General features: G+C 30.6%; 2 pseudogenes; both read left to right on the forward strand.

Annotated features, from left to right (window-relative positions):
• Positions 1-6027: 6027 nt before the first annotated feature.
• On the forward strand, positions 6028-9812 carry LOC131607552 (uncharacterized; annotated as a pseudogene).
• Positions 9813-10578: 766 nt separating this feature from the next.
• LOC131602781 (uncharacterized) lies at positions 10579-13495 on the forward strand (annotated as a pseudogene).
• Positions 13496-14263: the final 768 nt, after the last annotated feature.

Here is a 14263-nt window from a genome sequence, read left to right on the forward strand (position 1 = left end):
TAATACACTTTGAGAACGAACTAGCCTCCTCCATTTGAGCTAACCCGAGTAATTTAATGCCTCTTTACCAAATTGAGTCTTTCACCTTAGTTAAATTAGGAAAATGTTTACTAAATTGAGTTTAATATCTCCATACTCAAAGACTAATAAACCATACCAAATAGTTTGCTTCTCGTTGAAGATCCTCCACTTCCATTTAGACAAAAGAACAAAATAAAAAAACTCAATGTTTGACGCCTAAATCATCTTTCGTCTTATCCGAAAAATCTATTGTCAACTAATTCAATTGATTCTCCTCCATCCCATTCCTCCTAGATTTTCTTCTAGGACTAGCTCCAATGAGAATACCCAAAAACAAGAAGGGGAGCTTACCTATACTACAATTTAGAAAAGAAGAAGTTACATCTAAAAAAGAACCATGCAAGTTAATCCCAAAAACCTTGCATTTATGAAAATTGATGCTCAAACTAAAAACCAATTCGAAGTCTCTTAAAAACCCTTAGATACTCTATAAATTAGACCAAGAGACTTCTCCGAAAATCAAAATATCATCTGCAAATTGAAGTAAATCAAATTGAATTTCATCGTTGAATTTGAACGAATGAAAATCATAATGGCATTCTTGACCAATCTAGTCAAACCCTGTACTGTCAAAATCTATTATTGATCTAAATATTTTTATATACGATAAATAAATAGTATTTATTGTATATAAAAATATTTAGATCAATATTAAATTTTTTCCCTGTATACAAACTTCATTTTTGTTTAGGTATCATTTACAAAAATATTTGGATCAATAGTAAATTTCGTATATAAAAATATTTAGATCAATAGTAAATTTTTTCCCGTATTTCATTTTTGAATAAAAATATTTGGATCATAAATACCATTTTTCGTAAATAATATATTTTTTTCCGTATACAAATATTATTTTTGTTTAGGTATCATTTACAAAAATATTTGGATCATGATCAATATTAAATTTTCGTATATAAAAATATTTAGATCAATAATAGATTTTTTGGCCTATGCCATTTTTGAATAAAAAAATATTTGGATCATTAATAACATTTTTCTTATAAAAAATATTTAGATCAATAATAGATTTTTTTCCCGTATACAAACTTCATTTTTGTTTAGGTATCATTTAAACAAATATTTTGATCAATAGTAAATTTCGTATATTAAAATATTTAGATCAATAGTAGATTTTTCCCGTATACAATTTTTGAATAAAAAATATTTGAATCATAAATACCATTTTTCGTAAATTATAGATTTTTTCCGTAAACAAATATTATTTTTATTTAGGTATTCATTTACAAAAATATTTGGATCAATATTAAATTTTCGTATATAAAAATATTTAGATCAATAATAAATTTTTTGAATAAATTTTTCTCGTATACCATTTTTGACTAAAAAATATTTCGGTCATAAATATCATTTTTCGTATATATATATATATATATATATATATATATATATATATATATATATATATATATATATATATATATATAATAATTTATTTTTTTTTGGAAGAAAGAAGTGAGAAAGCGATGAAAGAGAAAGAAAATAGAGAATGTAGAGAGATTTGATAAGTTTGATAAAATATTATGATTGTATTATTTTAATAATAAAATTAAGAAGTTTATAGTACAAAGACCAAATAACCAAAATTTTAATGTGGATGCAAGAAAGCAAATAAGGATATTTTTGACTTTTCTAGAACCATTAATTTTCTTATATTATAGATTACTTGTGTGAGAGCAATGTTGGAAATTTGACTTCTCACATAAGATGGGGATGAATTGTGTGTTACTGAAAAACTTAAGTTTGAAAATTATTTTTCTATCAATTTCAGAGTTTAAAAATATTTTTAGAACTAGTAACAAACCCGTGCATACGCACGGGTTCTGGTTTGTTACGTGCATTTGTTTACATAATATATATATTTTAAATTAAAAACAAAATTTGAATCAAAATTTTTAAATTATAAATACCATTTTTTGTATATAAAAATATTTAGATCAATAATATATTTTTTCCCATATACAAGTATTATTTATGTTTATGTATCATTTAGAAAAATATCTGGATCAATAGTAAATTCTCGTATATAAAAACATTTACATTAATAATAATTTTTTTTCCCGTATACTATTTTTGAATCAAAATTTTTTGGATCACAAATACCATTTTTCATTATAAAAATATTTAGACCATTAATAGATTTTTCCTATATACAAATATTATTTATGTTTAGGTATCGTTTACTAAATTAAATTTTCGTATATAAAAATATTTAGATCAATAATAGTTTTTTTCCTGTATACCTTTTTTGAATAAAATTTTTTTAGATCATAAATATCATTTTTCATATATAAAAATATTTAGATCATTAATAGATTTTTCCCATATAAAAATATTATTTATATTTAGGTATCGTTTACATAAAAATATTTAGATCTATAATAATTTTTCCCGTATAATTTTTTTGAATAAAAATTTTTTGGATCATAAATACCATTTTTCGTATATAAATATATTTAGAACAATAATAGAATTTTTCCAGTATAAATAATAGTAATATATTACAATTGAATAAGTAATACATTTTTTTCCCGTGGATATATATATTTCTCCTATTTACATTAATAACATATATTAGTGAAATGACATCAATAAAAAATAATTTTTCTAATATTTAATTGTGTAAACATTATTTTAATTGTATAAACTTCATTAATGAAATATATTAATGTAATAATATTTTGAATCATATAAATTAAAGTTAATGATAAGTGACACACATTTTTGTATTTTATCCAACAAAACACCTTTTCAAGTATGTTTTTAAGTTCATTTTAATTGAAATATATTTTTTTAAATTAAAATTATTATTATTTTCCTAAAAAATATTTTATTTTAAAATAAAAATTATTTTAAATTATATTTCTTCGTTATTAATATTAAATTACTAAAGTTAATTTTTAAAAATTAAATACTATTTTAAATGTAAATTAACAATTATTTAAAATGATCATAATAATATTTTTATTAAAAAATAATTTATTCGGATATTTTAATTAATAATTTATTATAAATAATAATAATAAAGTAATAAAAAGTGAAAAATGAAAAAAATAAAAGTGAAATGTGAAAAGGTGAAAAGTGAAAAAGTAAAAAGTGAAACGTGAAAAGGTGAAAAGGGAAAAGGTGAAAAGTAAAAAAATGAAATGTAAAAAGTGAGTTGGAAAAAATTAGTAAAAGACATTTTTTGCCCTCAAATTATTAATTTATACTAAGATAACACAAGGGTATTTTTGTGATTTTCATAACAACAACTTTTCTTATATTATTATAGATTTTTTTGAAAGTAAGAAGCTGAAAATAAAATTTAGAAAATAAAGTGCGAAAATTAAAAGTTAAGGGAAGAGAAAAGACACCAGGAATTCTACAAGTTCGGTAAAAAACTACTTAGCCTTGTCCTCAAGATTTGATCTTGAGAGCATCCAATATAATTAAGATATTTTAGTTTGTTGAACTCTCGAAACTCCTTATACAAGAAAAATGAAGTTTTTGGCTAACTTCCAACCAAACAACAAACAAGGAGAGAGTCGACAATTCTTCCTTCTAAACGATGGATCAAAGCGTTTAGTCTTCTTTCCATAAGAAACTTAGATTGGTTAGTCTTCAAGTTTCAAACTAAGATTTCACACGGTCTGATATTGAACCTGAGAGAGCTTTTAACAGGCTGAACTCGCAAACTGAATCATAGTTTTATACCAGGCTAGTCAAAAAGCTATCAGATTTTATACCAGGATGATCTCCAACCTTAACAAGATTTTAACGTCGGGCTGAGCTTGAACCGAATGAAGACATTTTACACAAGCTGGACTTAATACCTAAATCCCCGAAATCAAGCTTTTAATGTGTTTATCTTAGAACCCAAATAAAATAATCCCTAAATGGATGAATTATTAAACCAAGTTAAAAACAAACTCCATTGGTTAATTTTAAAGATCCACCCTTCTAGAATTACAACTTCCTCACTTTTAAAACGACTTTCAAGAAAGTGCTATGACTAAACTTTTAGTGAGAGAATGAGGATAATTTTGCCCCATATATATAATATTATATATATATATATATATATATATATATATATATATATATATATATATATATATATATATATATATATATATATATATATATATATATTATATTGTAGAAAGTTGTAGAAAAAATGTATTTTATGTGGTTTGTTGCGGGTTCGGATTTGAGTGAAAAAATCCAAACCCAACAGATGTGGGCGTGAGTGTTATTTTATCATCTGAATAGTCTTTGGGTTCGAGTTCGGGTAGTGTGAAACTCACACCCGACTCGTTGACATCCCTAAACGGCTAAACCAAATAAAACATGGTAAATTATTTGATATCCATGAGTTTAAGTTGGGTACCAGTATTTTGTATTTTAATTTTAATTTTTTTAAAAATAAAATAAAAAAAATAAGTGATGTGACATTAAATTCTACTATTTGATTGGACGAGAATACCGGTATCCAATTAAACTCAAAGGTACCTATGTGTTCGCCGTAAAACATAAAAAACATTCGGCCTAAACTATTTGGTACCATCTAGGGTGAACCATCATTTAAGTGGTTCATCATGGACCATGACTATAAACCCTTAGATTTTATATTTTATCATGTACCTCTCCACACACAAGTTTTTTTTCCTTTTTCCTTTTTCCTTTCTATTCTCTTCCATCTTCTTCCTCCTCTATCTTCTTTCACTTTTTGAAAGAAACCGTTTGAATTAAGATTCTTTAGAAAAAATATATATCAAAATTTGGGGTTTAAATATTTTGATTAGGTATAAGGTTTGAACGAATTGAATTGAGTTTAAGAAAATTTTGGTGAAAATACTTCTTCTCCCATTGATATTAATTTGTAAGATACGTTTTACTTTTTTTTTTTTATCTAATCCAGTAAAACAAAAAAAGCTACAGAGTAATAAACCTTCCAATTTTTCAGAAAAACGTTATAATTTGGACGATGATGAAGATTTAAAAGAGAGAGTTGATGAATTGTTATGTCTCATGAATTTAGAAAGTCATTTTAATAAAAAAAACTACCAATTCAATTCAACTTAATATTTTAGTGGAGAACAACATATTCAAAAGATACATTCAATCATGACAGTTTTTTACTATTTTAGTTCTTAAAATCTGAATTTGTGATGTCAATAGCATTTTTTTTTAAACAAGTGAGATGCTTCTAAAACAGAAAATGGTGAGAGATGGGGAAAAAAATAACTACATGGTAAGACACTGGAAGAATCAGGATCCGGTGGTGACAGGGGGTGTCCCCGTCCAGCCGATTTGGAACTCTGACACTTGAGCAACAATATTTAGGTATAGAGAAAAAGAAGGGAAGTTATTGAGTGTGACACTCTATGATACAATTATTTAATCCAACCGTATATGATAATGGTACATGGGTGAGGGATTTAGTTGGACCCTCACCCTAGAAGCCACCAAACTATTTTAATTAACTTTTCTTTAATTTTTTTTTTAAAGAACTAAATTATTTCTCCACTCTAGTAAGAAAACCAATATTTAAAATTGCGGGAAAACGGCGACTCTCTTCCTTCCTCCATACGGCACCACATTTTCCCAAGCAACACATTGAAAAGAACAAACCCTAGAAAGAATGGGATAGACATATTCTTGCAGTCCACTTCCAGAATTCCAACGATAGCATTCCAATCCACCTCTCTGCAGACAACTTTCAATTCAATCGCCAGGTATATCGTTCTCATATTTCCCCCTTAAACTTAAATACACTTACTGAATCGTTTTCCCAAATCATAAATCAATTTCTCATAAATCGCTATGTTTATCTTCTCCAATCGTTTTCCGTTGCATGAACACTAGTTTTCTTGGACTTGAAATCACAGAATATAGTTACATACTGATTTTATTCGCTTGCTTGCGCAGGAACTTACCTAAATAATGTCTAAATCAATGCATGATGTAATGATTCCATCCAAGAAGAAGAGACAAGGCACGCTAATCAAGACAGGCTCGGTGACTTACCTGAGTGTCTTCTCATTCACATTTTGTCATTTTTGGACTCCAGATATTCCGTTAGAACTTGTGTTTTATCCAAGAGATGGAACCATCTTTGGAAACGTGTTCCTACTCTTATATTGCATTCCCCTAAATTACCCGCACTCAAGATTTGGCATTATATGTCTAAGATTTTGACTCTTCGTGATAGGTCTATTGCACTGCACTCTCTAGATTTTGTGCGTATGGGTGTCGTTGACACTCGACTCCTCAAAATGATTTTAAACTATGTTTATTTCTATAATACCCACATCCAACAATTACGAATTGATGTCACTGATGACAGTATTCCCATTCTCAAATGCGTTTCTTCTTGTCAGTCTCTTACATCTCTTAAGCTTTCAGTTAAATGTAAGTATATAGATTATGGTAATTATACAGAATCATTATTTCCAAATTCTTTGAATTTGCCTTTATTGACCCGCTTAGATCTAGCATACTTTGTCTTTTCCGGCGGTGAAAACGGTTGTGCTGAGCCCTTTTCCGCCTTTACCAAGTTGAATAGTTTGGTCATTAGTAGCTCTAGGGTAAAGGATGCTCAAATTCTCAGCATATCGAGTAAGACACTTGTCAATTTAACTTTAAGTAATAATTATGATTTAAAATCTACCAAACATGAGCTATCTGCCCCAAGTCTTTGTACATTTAATTATATCGGCCATCTTGATTTGAATATATGTGGGATCAGTCTATCTACTGTTAAACACGTAAATATCGATGGACCAGCTTTTTCTCGTTCATCTGAGTATGCGTTGGTTCTATTGCGAGAACTTGCTAGTGTAGAATCATTGAGGTTCACTTCAACTACTCTTCAGGTACCACATCATGTTATCCTCCTTTATTTTTACTTTCTTCTCAAAATGTTTTCAATTGATGTGCATAAAACTGATCTTATTTCAACATCATTGTTTAGATTATCTCCTTACTTCCTGATTTACTGGAAGTTAAGCTCCCTTCTCTGCTTAAGTTGAAGTCACTGGAAATAGAACTGGTACCAACTTATTGTAGATCACTATTATATGCAAGGGAACAGGCCATGTTAAAGAAAGTGGCTGCCAAGTCATGTAAAGAAGCTGCAAAGTTAAGAAAGGAATTTGAAGCAGGTTTGAAACTACCTCCCATACCTGATGGAATAGTTGATTTCTTGCGTCAAAACTCACCATTGGCAGAAGTTAACATCACAACAAAGTCCAGTTGTATTCACCTTAAGCAGGTAGTTATTTAAAAACCATAAGGAAGCTAAGTATGGTAAATTTTATGAGAATCTTAACTTAGATAATTTTAAATAAACAACCATAACAAGAGTTTGTGATTGATTGTTACTAAACAGTTTGCAGAATCTGTAAAGGGGACGAAGAACGTCTGCTACCGTTCAGAATTTGCACTGCCTGCCACCCCCAATTCTGCTTCTTCCGTCGCTCTTGTTTCTGCCGCTGCACCTGCCTCTGCTGCACCACCCAGTCTTTATCTCTGTCATGCTGAAAATGTAACATTCCTCTCATGTATTTTGATTGATCCCTATTAAGTTTCATATAAACAGAAATTTTGGGTGCCATTTACTATTTTCAGTGGAGATTTCCATTTTTGAGATATTTGAGATTGAGATAGCATGTTAGATTATTGTAGGAACCCTTGTCTGCACTTTACTCCAGTAGAAATTGTTCAAGAATGATGATGTAGGTATCTATGATAATATCTTCATCTGTCCTTCAATTTCTTGCTGCCACCATTTTTCTACTTGTTTTCTTTTGTAATGTCTTAGCTGGATGTTAATAATTAAAGGACTTGAAGTTAATAATCAAAGAACTGGAAGTAAAAAATTGAAATAATAATTGCTTAAGCATATTGCTGAAGAACTAGGAGAGTGTACGCTTGTACTGGTACTTTGTGCTGATATTGATAGAAACTATTATTAGTTTTTGTTGTTTAAATAAACATTACATCGTCATTCATCTTGTTGATTAACAACACTTTTTATGAAGTGAACTAAATTGATATAGGATAAGATTTGCTCGCTGATATTGTTATAATGAACTACATTGTTGATGTCTCAATCATAAATAGAACTAAATTGATATAGAATATGATTTACTCTATTATTGTGGCTGCTAACCGATTGTGTCTACATTTGTTGCACCGAACTAATTGTAACGTTTGTTTTTATGATAGATGGCAACTAAGGTTGACAACAGTGAATCAATGCTTTGGTCTGACTTGGTAACTAAAGCTTTCATCGAAATTATGGTTGATGAAGTAACAAAAGGAAATATGCCATGTGGAGTGTTTCATCCTAGAACATGGACTTTGATGACTACTAGGTTGAATTCCATAACTAATTGCTCCTATAAAGAAGAACAACTAAAGGAAAAAATGCATAGCCTACAAGCAATGTTCCACGAATTCAATTTACTTATGCAAAACACTGAATTTAGGTGGAATGCAGAAACCAACACTGATACAGCTAGTGAAGAGGTCTGGCAAGAATATCTTAAGGTATGGTTTAATTTTATAGATTTTGTTAGTATATTTACATTAACTTTATTTGTCCATATGTTTATGTATTGAGGATTTATTTATATTATTTTAGACACATGATAAAGCATCTCAGTTTCAAAATAAAGGGTGCGACCATTATAAGTTATTGGAAATCATATTCAGCAAAAATAATGAAACTCAAGTACTTCATCGTTCATCTATACCACAAAGTGATAAAGAAAATGAGCTCAATAATCAAAACTTGAACATTGAGAGCACAAATCATGTACGTGTGGATAATGATAGTTCAACCAATGATATTCAAGAAGTGGGGTGCCTCGAACGCAGTGGAAAGCAAAAAGTTCAAGTCAAAGGTCATACATCTAGGAAAGAGTCTACATCACGTCAGATAGGAGATACACTTGCAGCATGCGCTCAAGCATGTGTTAAGACTGTGGAGGCTACTTCTTTACATGTAACACCAGATAGTTGTTCGCATACCAAGTGTGTGGTTGCTCTTGAAGAGATAAAAGACGTTTCAGATGAGCCTTGAAAATGTTTAAGAATCCTGATTGGAGAGAAATGTTTATGGCTATGTCTAATGATAGAAGACTTGGGTGGCTATGCAGACTTAAGTATAAACTTTTATTTGCATATGTTGGGATAGTGATGAAACACTTAACATTTTGTTTATGGTATTTATGATTTTTCTTCTTTAAGCTATTTGGTGAAGAATGGTATGTAAGTTTTTGATTGGCTGTTGTGTTTTCAAGGCCAGTTTTTATAATTTTAGTGTTGAAAGCATTAAATTAGTTTACATTATGTGTATTGGTTGCTTTCATTTATGCAACTCATAACATATTAAAAACTTCCAGGATAATCAGATAAGACATTAACCAGCTACTGCTTCTGGTTGGAATGGGATGTGGATCAACTCCTCCTAACCATTTGATGGCTATTAAGAAGAGCTTATTACTTTTGCTTCTCAGCCACTAACAAAGATATGAACTTGAAGTTTATTTATTAGTCACTAGTTGGAAAGTGGAAACATTTGTGTATTTTTGCTTAGTCTTAGAGTGTCAATCAACTAGCAAGTGGCTATAGATAATTATGCGGGTCTAATGGATACCCACAGTCTATATGGGTTAGCCCTAATTGGTGGCTTTTTAAGATTGAGTTAAAAAAAATCCTGAAAAATATAAGTTCTAATTTTAAAGTCCAAACCCTATGATTTTTCCGACTTGGCGGAGTGATTCACATGGGCTAGCCATTTTGATAGTTCTAGACTAAACTATTTTAATTAACTTTTTTTTAAGATTAAAAAATATTTTTATTTTTCAAATATTTTGGTGTAGTTTATTTTTCTACCATTTAAACTACTATTATTAACTTCTTCATAATTCTCTATTATTAATTTTCATATAATGTATTTTTTTTAAAATTAAACTTTTTTTAAAAGTTAAAATAAAAAATGTTGTTTATATTTTTTTCGGCCGTATTGAAAAAGCGGAGATAAAAAGTATTGGAAGTATTGAAAAAGCGGACAGAGGACAACGCAAGTAATATAATAATAATTTGAAATGAAAACCAATACTTAAAATTGCGGGAAAAAGGTGACTCTCTTCCCTCCTCCATTCCGCACCACATTTTCCCGGGAAACACAGTTAAAAAAGAGGACGAACCCTAAAAAGAATGGGATATATATGTTTTTGCACTCCATTTCCAGAATTCCAACGGTAGCATTCCAATCCACCTCTCTGCAAACAACTTCCAACTCAATCGGCAGGTATCTCATTCTCTATTCCCCCTGAAACTTACTGAATCGTTTTCCCAAATCATAAATCGCTGTGTTTATCTTCTCCAATCGTTTTCCATTGCAATGAACACTGCTTTGCTTGTTCTTTATATCACAGAATATAGTTACATATTATTTTTATTTGCATGCTTGCTCAGGTACTTGCCTGAATAATGTCTAAATCAATGGATGATGTAATGATTCCACTAAAGAAGAAACCAAGGCAAGGTAATGAAGACAATCAATACAGGCTCAGTGACTTACCTGATTGTCTTCTAATTCACATTTTGTCATTTTTGGATTCCAGATATTCTGTTCGAACTTGCGTTTTATCCACAAGATGGAACCATCTTTGGAAACGTGTTCCTACTCTTATATTGCATTCCGCTAAATTTTCCACTGTCAAGAGTTTTGCCTTATTTGTGTCTCTGATTTTGACTCTTCGTCATAGGTCAATTGCGCTGCACTCTCTAGATTTTGTGCGTCTGGGTGTTGTTGAGACTCAACTCCTCAAAATGATTTTAAGCTATGTTTATTCCCATAATACCCACATCCACCAATTAGGAATTGATGTCACTGCCGACAGTATTCCCATTCTCAAATGTGTTTCTTCTTCTCAGTCTCTTACATCTCTAAAGCTTTCAGTTAAATATAAGAATATTGGTAATGGTAATTATACAGAATCATTATTTCCAAATTCTTGGAATTTGCCTTTATTGACCAGCTTAGATCTAACTTACTTTGTCTTTTCCGGGGGTGAAAACGGTTGTGCTGAGCCCTTTTCTGCCTTTACCAAGTTGAATAGTTTGGTCATTAATAGCTGTAGGGTTAAGGATGCTCAAATCCTCAGCATATCAAGTGAGACACTTGTCAATTTAACTTTAAGTAATAATTATGATTTAAAATCTCCCAAAATCGAGCTATCTGCCCCAAGTCTTTGTACATTTACTTATATCGGCCGTCTTGATTAGAAAATATGTGGGAGCAGTCTATCTACTGTTAAACACGTAAATATCGATGCACCGGTTTTTCCTCGTTCATCTGAGTATGCGTTGGTTCTATTGCGAGAACTTGCCAGTGTAGAATCATTGAGGTTCACTTCAATTTCCCTTCAGGTACCATGGCATGTTATCGTCCTTTATTTTTACATTCTTCTCAACATGTTTTCAATTGATGTGCATAAAACTGATTTTATTTCAACGTCATTGCTTAGATTATCTCCTTACTTCCTGATTTACTGGAAGTTAAGCTCCCTTCTCTGCTTAAGTTGAAGTCATTGGAAGTAGAACTGGTACCAACTTATTCTGGATCACTAGTACATGCAAGGGAACAGGCCATGTTAAAGAAAGTGGCTGCCAAGTCACATAAAGAAGCCGCAAAGTTAAGAAAGGAATTTGAAGCAGGTTTGGAGCTACCTCCCATACCTGATGGAATAGTTGATTTCTTGCGACAAAACTCACCATTGGCAGAAGTTAACATCACAACAAAGTCCAGTTGCTTTAACCTTAAGCAGGTAGTTATTTAAAAACCATAAGGAAAGCTGAGTGTGGAAATTTTATGAGAATCTTAACTTAGATAATTTCAAATGAAATAACCATAACAAGAGTTTGTGATCGGTTGTTACTAAACAGGTTGCAGAATCTGTAAAGGGCACGGAGAACGTCTGCTATCGTTCACAATTTGCCATGCCTGCCACCCCCACTTCTGCTTCTTCCGCTGCTCCTGTTTATGCCGCTACTCCTGCCTCTGCTGCACCAGCCTGTCTTTTTCTTTGTCACGCTGAAAATGTAACATTCCTCACATTTTGGTGGATCCCCTTTAACTTTCATATAAACAAAATTTTTGGGTGTCATTTGCTATTTTCGCTGATATTGTTATAATGAACTACATTGTTGATGCCTCAATGATAAATAGAACTAAATTGATATAGAATATGATTTGCTCTATTATTGTGGCTGCTACCAGATTGTGTCTACATTTGTTGCACCGAACTAATTGTAACGTTTGATTTTATGATAGATGGCAACTAAGGTTGACAACAGTGAATCAATGCTTTGGTCTGACTTGGTAACTAAAGCTTTCATCGAAATTATGGTTGATGAAGTTACGAAAGGAAATATGCCATGTGGAGTGTTTCATCCTAGAACATGGACTTTGATGACTACTAGGTTGAATTCCATAACTAATTGCTCCTATAAAGAAGAACAACTAAAGGAAAAAATGCATAGCCTACAAGCAATGTTTCACGAGTTCTATTTACTTTTGCAAAACACCGAATTTAGGTGGAATGCAGAAACCAACACTGTTACCGCTAGTGAAGAGGTCTGGCAAAAATATCTTAAGGTATGGTTTAGTTTTTATAGATTTTGTTAGTATATTTACATTAACTTTATTTGTACATATTGTTAATGTATTGAAAATTTACTCGTATTATCTTAGGCACATGGTAAAGCATCTCAGTTTCAAACTAAAGGGTGCGACCATTTTAAGTTACTGGAAATCATATTCAACAAAGATAATGAAACTCAAGTACTTCATCATTCATCTACACCTCAAACTGATAAAGAAAATGAGCTCAATAATCAAAACTTTAACATTGGGAGTGAGAATTATGTACATGTGGATAATGATAGTTCAACCAATGATATACAAGAAGTGGGGTGCCCCAAAAGCAGTGGAAAGCAAAAAATTCAAGTCATAGATCATACATCTAGGAAAGAGTCTACATCACGTCAGATAGGAGATACACTTGCAGCATGCGCTCAAGCATGTGTTAAGATTGTGGAGGCTACTTCTTTACATGTAACACCAGATAGTTGTTCTCTTACCAAGTGTGTGGTTGCTCTTGAAGAGATAACAGACATTTCAGATGACACCTTTGGGAAAGCCTTGAAAATGTTTAAGGATCCTGATTGGAGGGAAATGTTTATGGCTATGTCTAATGATAGGAGACGTGGGTGGCTATGCAGACTTTAAGTATAAACTTTTATTTGCATATGTTGGGATAGTGATGAAACACTTAACATTTTGGTATTTATGGTTTTTCTTCTTTAAGCTATTTGGTGAAGAATTGTATGTAAGTTTTTGATAGGCTGTTGTGTTTTCAAGGCCAGTTTTTATGATTTTAGTGTAGAAAGCATTAAATTAGTTTACATTATGTGTATTGGTTGCTTTCATTTATGCAACTCATAAAATATTAAAAACTTCCTTGATAATCAGGTAAGACATTAACCAGCAACTGCTTCTGGTTGGAATGGGATGTGGATCCACTCCTCCTAACCATTTGATGGCTATTAAGAAGAGATTATTACTTTTGCTTCTCAGCCACTAACAAAGATATGAATTTGAAGTTTATTTATTAGTCACTCGTTGGAAAGTGGAAACATTTGTGTATTTTTGCTAAGTCTTAGAGTGTCAATCAACTAGCAAATAGCTATTTATTTAGTAAACTCGCCTATTCCAAAATTGTTGAAGTTTCAATTTTAATCTTCAGACTATGTTTGAATTGATGGTAGTTGATACTATAGTTTGAATTGATGGTAGTTGATACTTCATCAGTTTTTGTCATCAGAAGTCGATTTAAGAAAAAAAAGTTGTATCAACTTATAAATCGTTCTAAAATACCGTTGATAATTAATGTTAATTTTTCTACTATATTCTTAAGTTTTTTTTTTTTTTTTTCCCAATTCTTTAAATTTATCTGTCTTACTAATAATAAAAGACAATAATGTAAAATCATTTTGATATTTTTTTTATACAATAATTGTAATATTTCTTAATATTTGCAAAATTTATAAAACAACTTATAATAGAAAAGAGGTGGGAAGTAATTAAATTTTAGAGTGAAGG

This window comes from Vicia villosa, linkage group LG5 (genome assembly GCF_029867415.1).
Source record: "Vicia villosa cultivar HV-30 ecotype Madison, WI linkage group LG5, Vvil1.0, whole genome shotgun sequence".
Taxonomy (NCBI): Eukaryota; Viridiplantae; Streptophyta; class Magnoliopsida; order Fabales; family Fabaceae; genus Vicia; species Vicia villosa.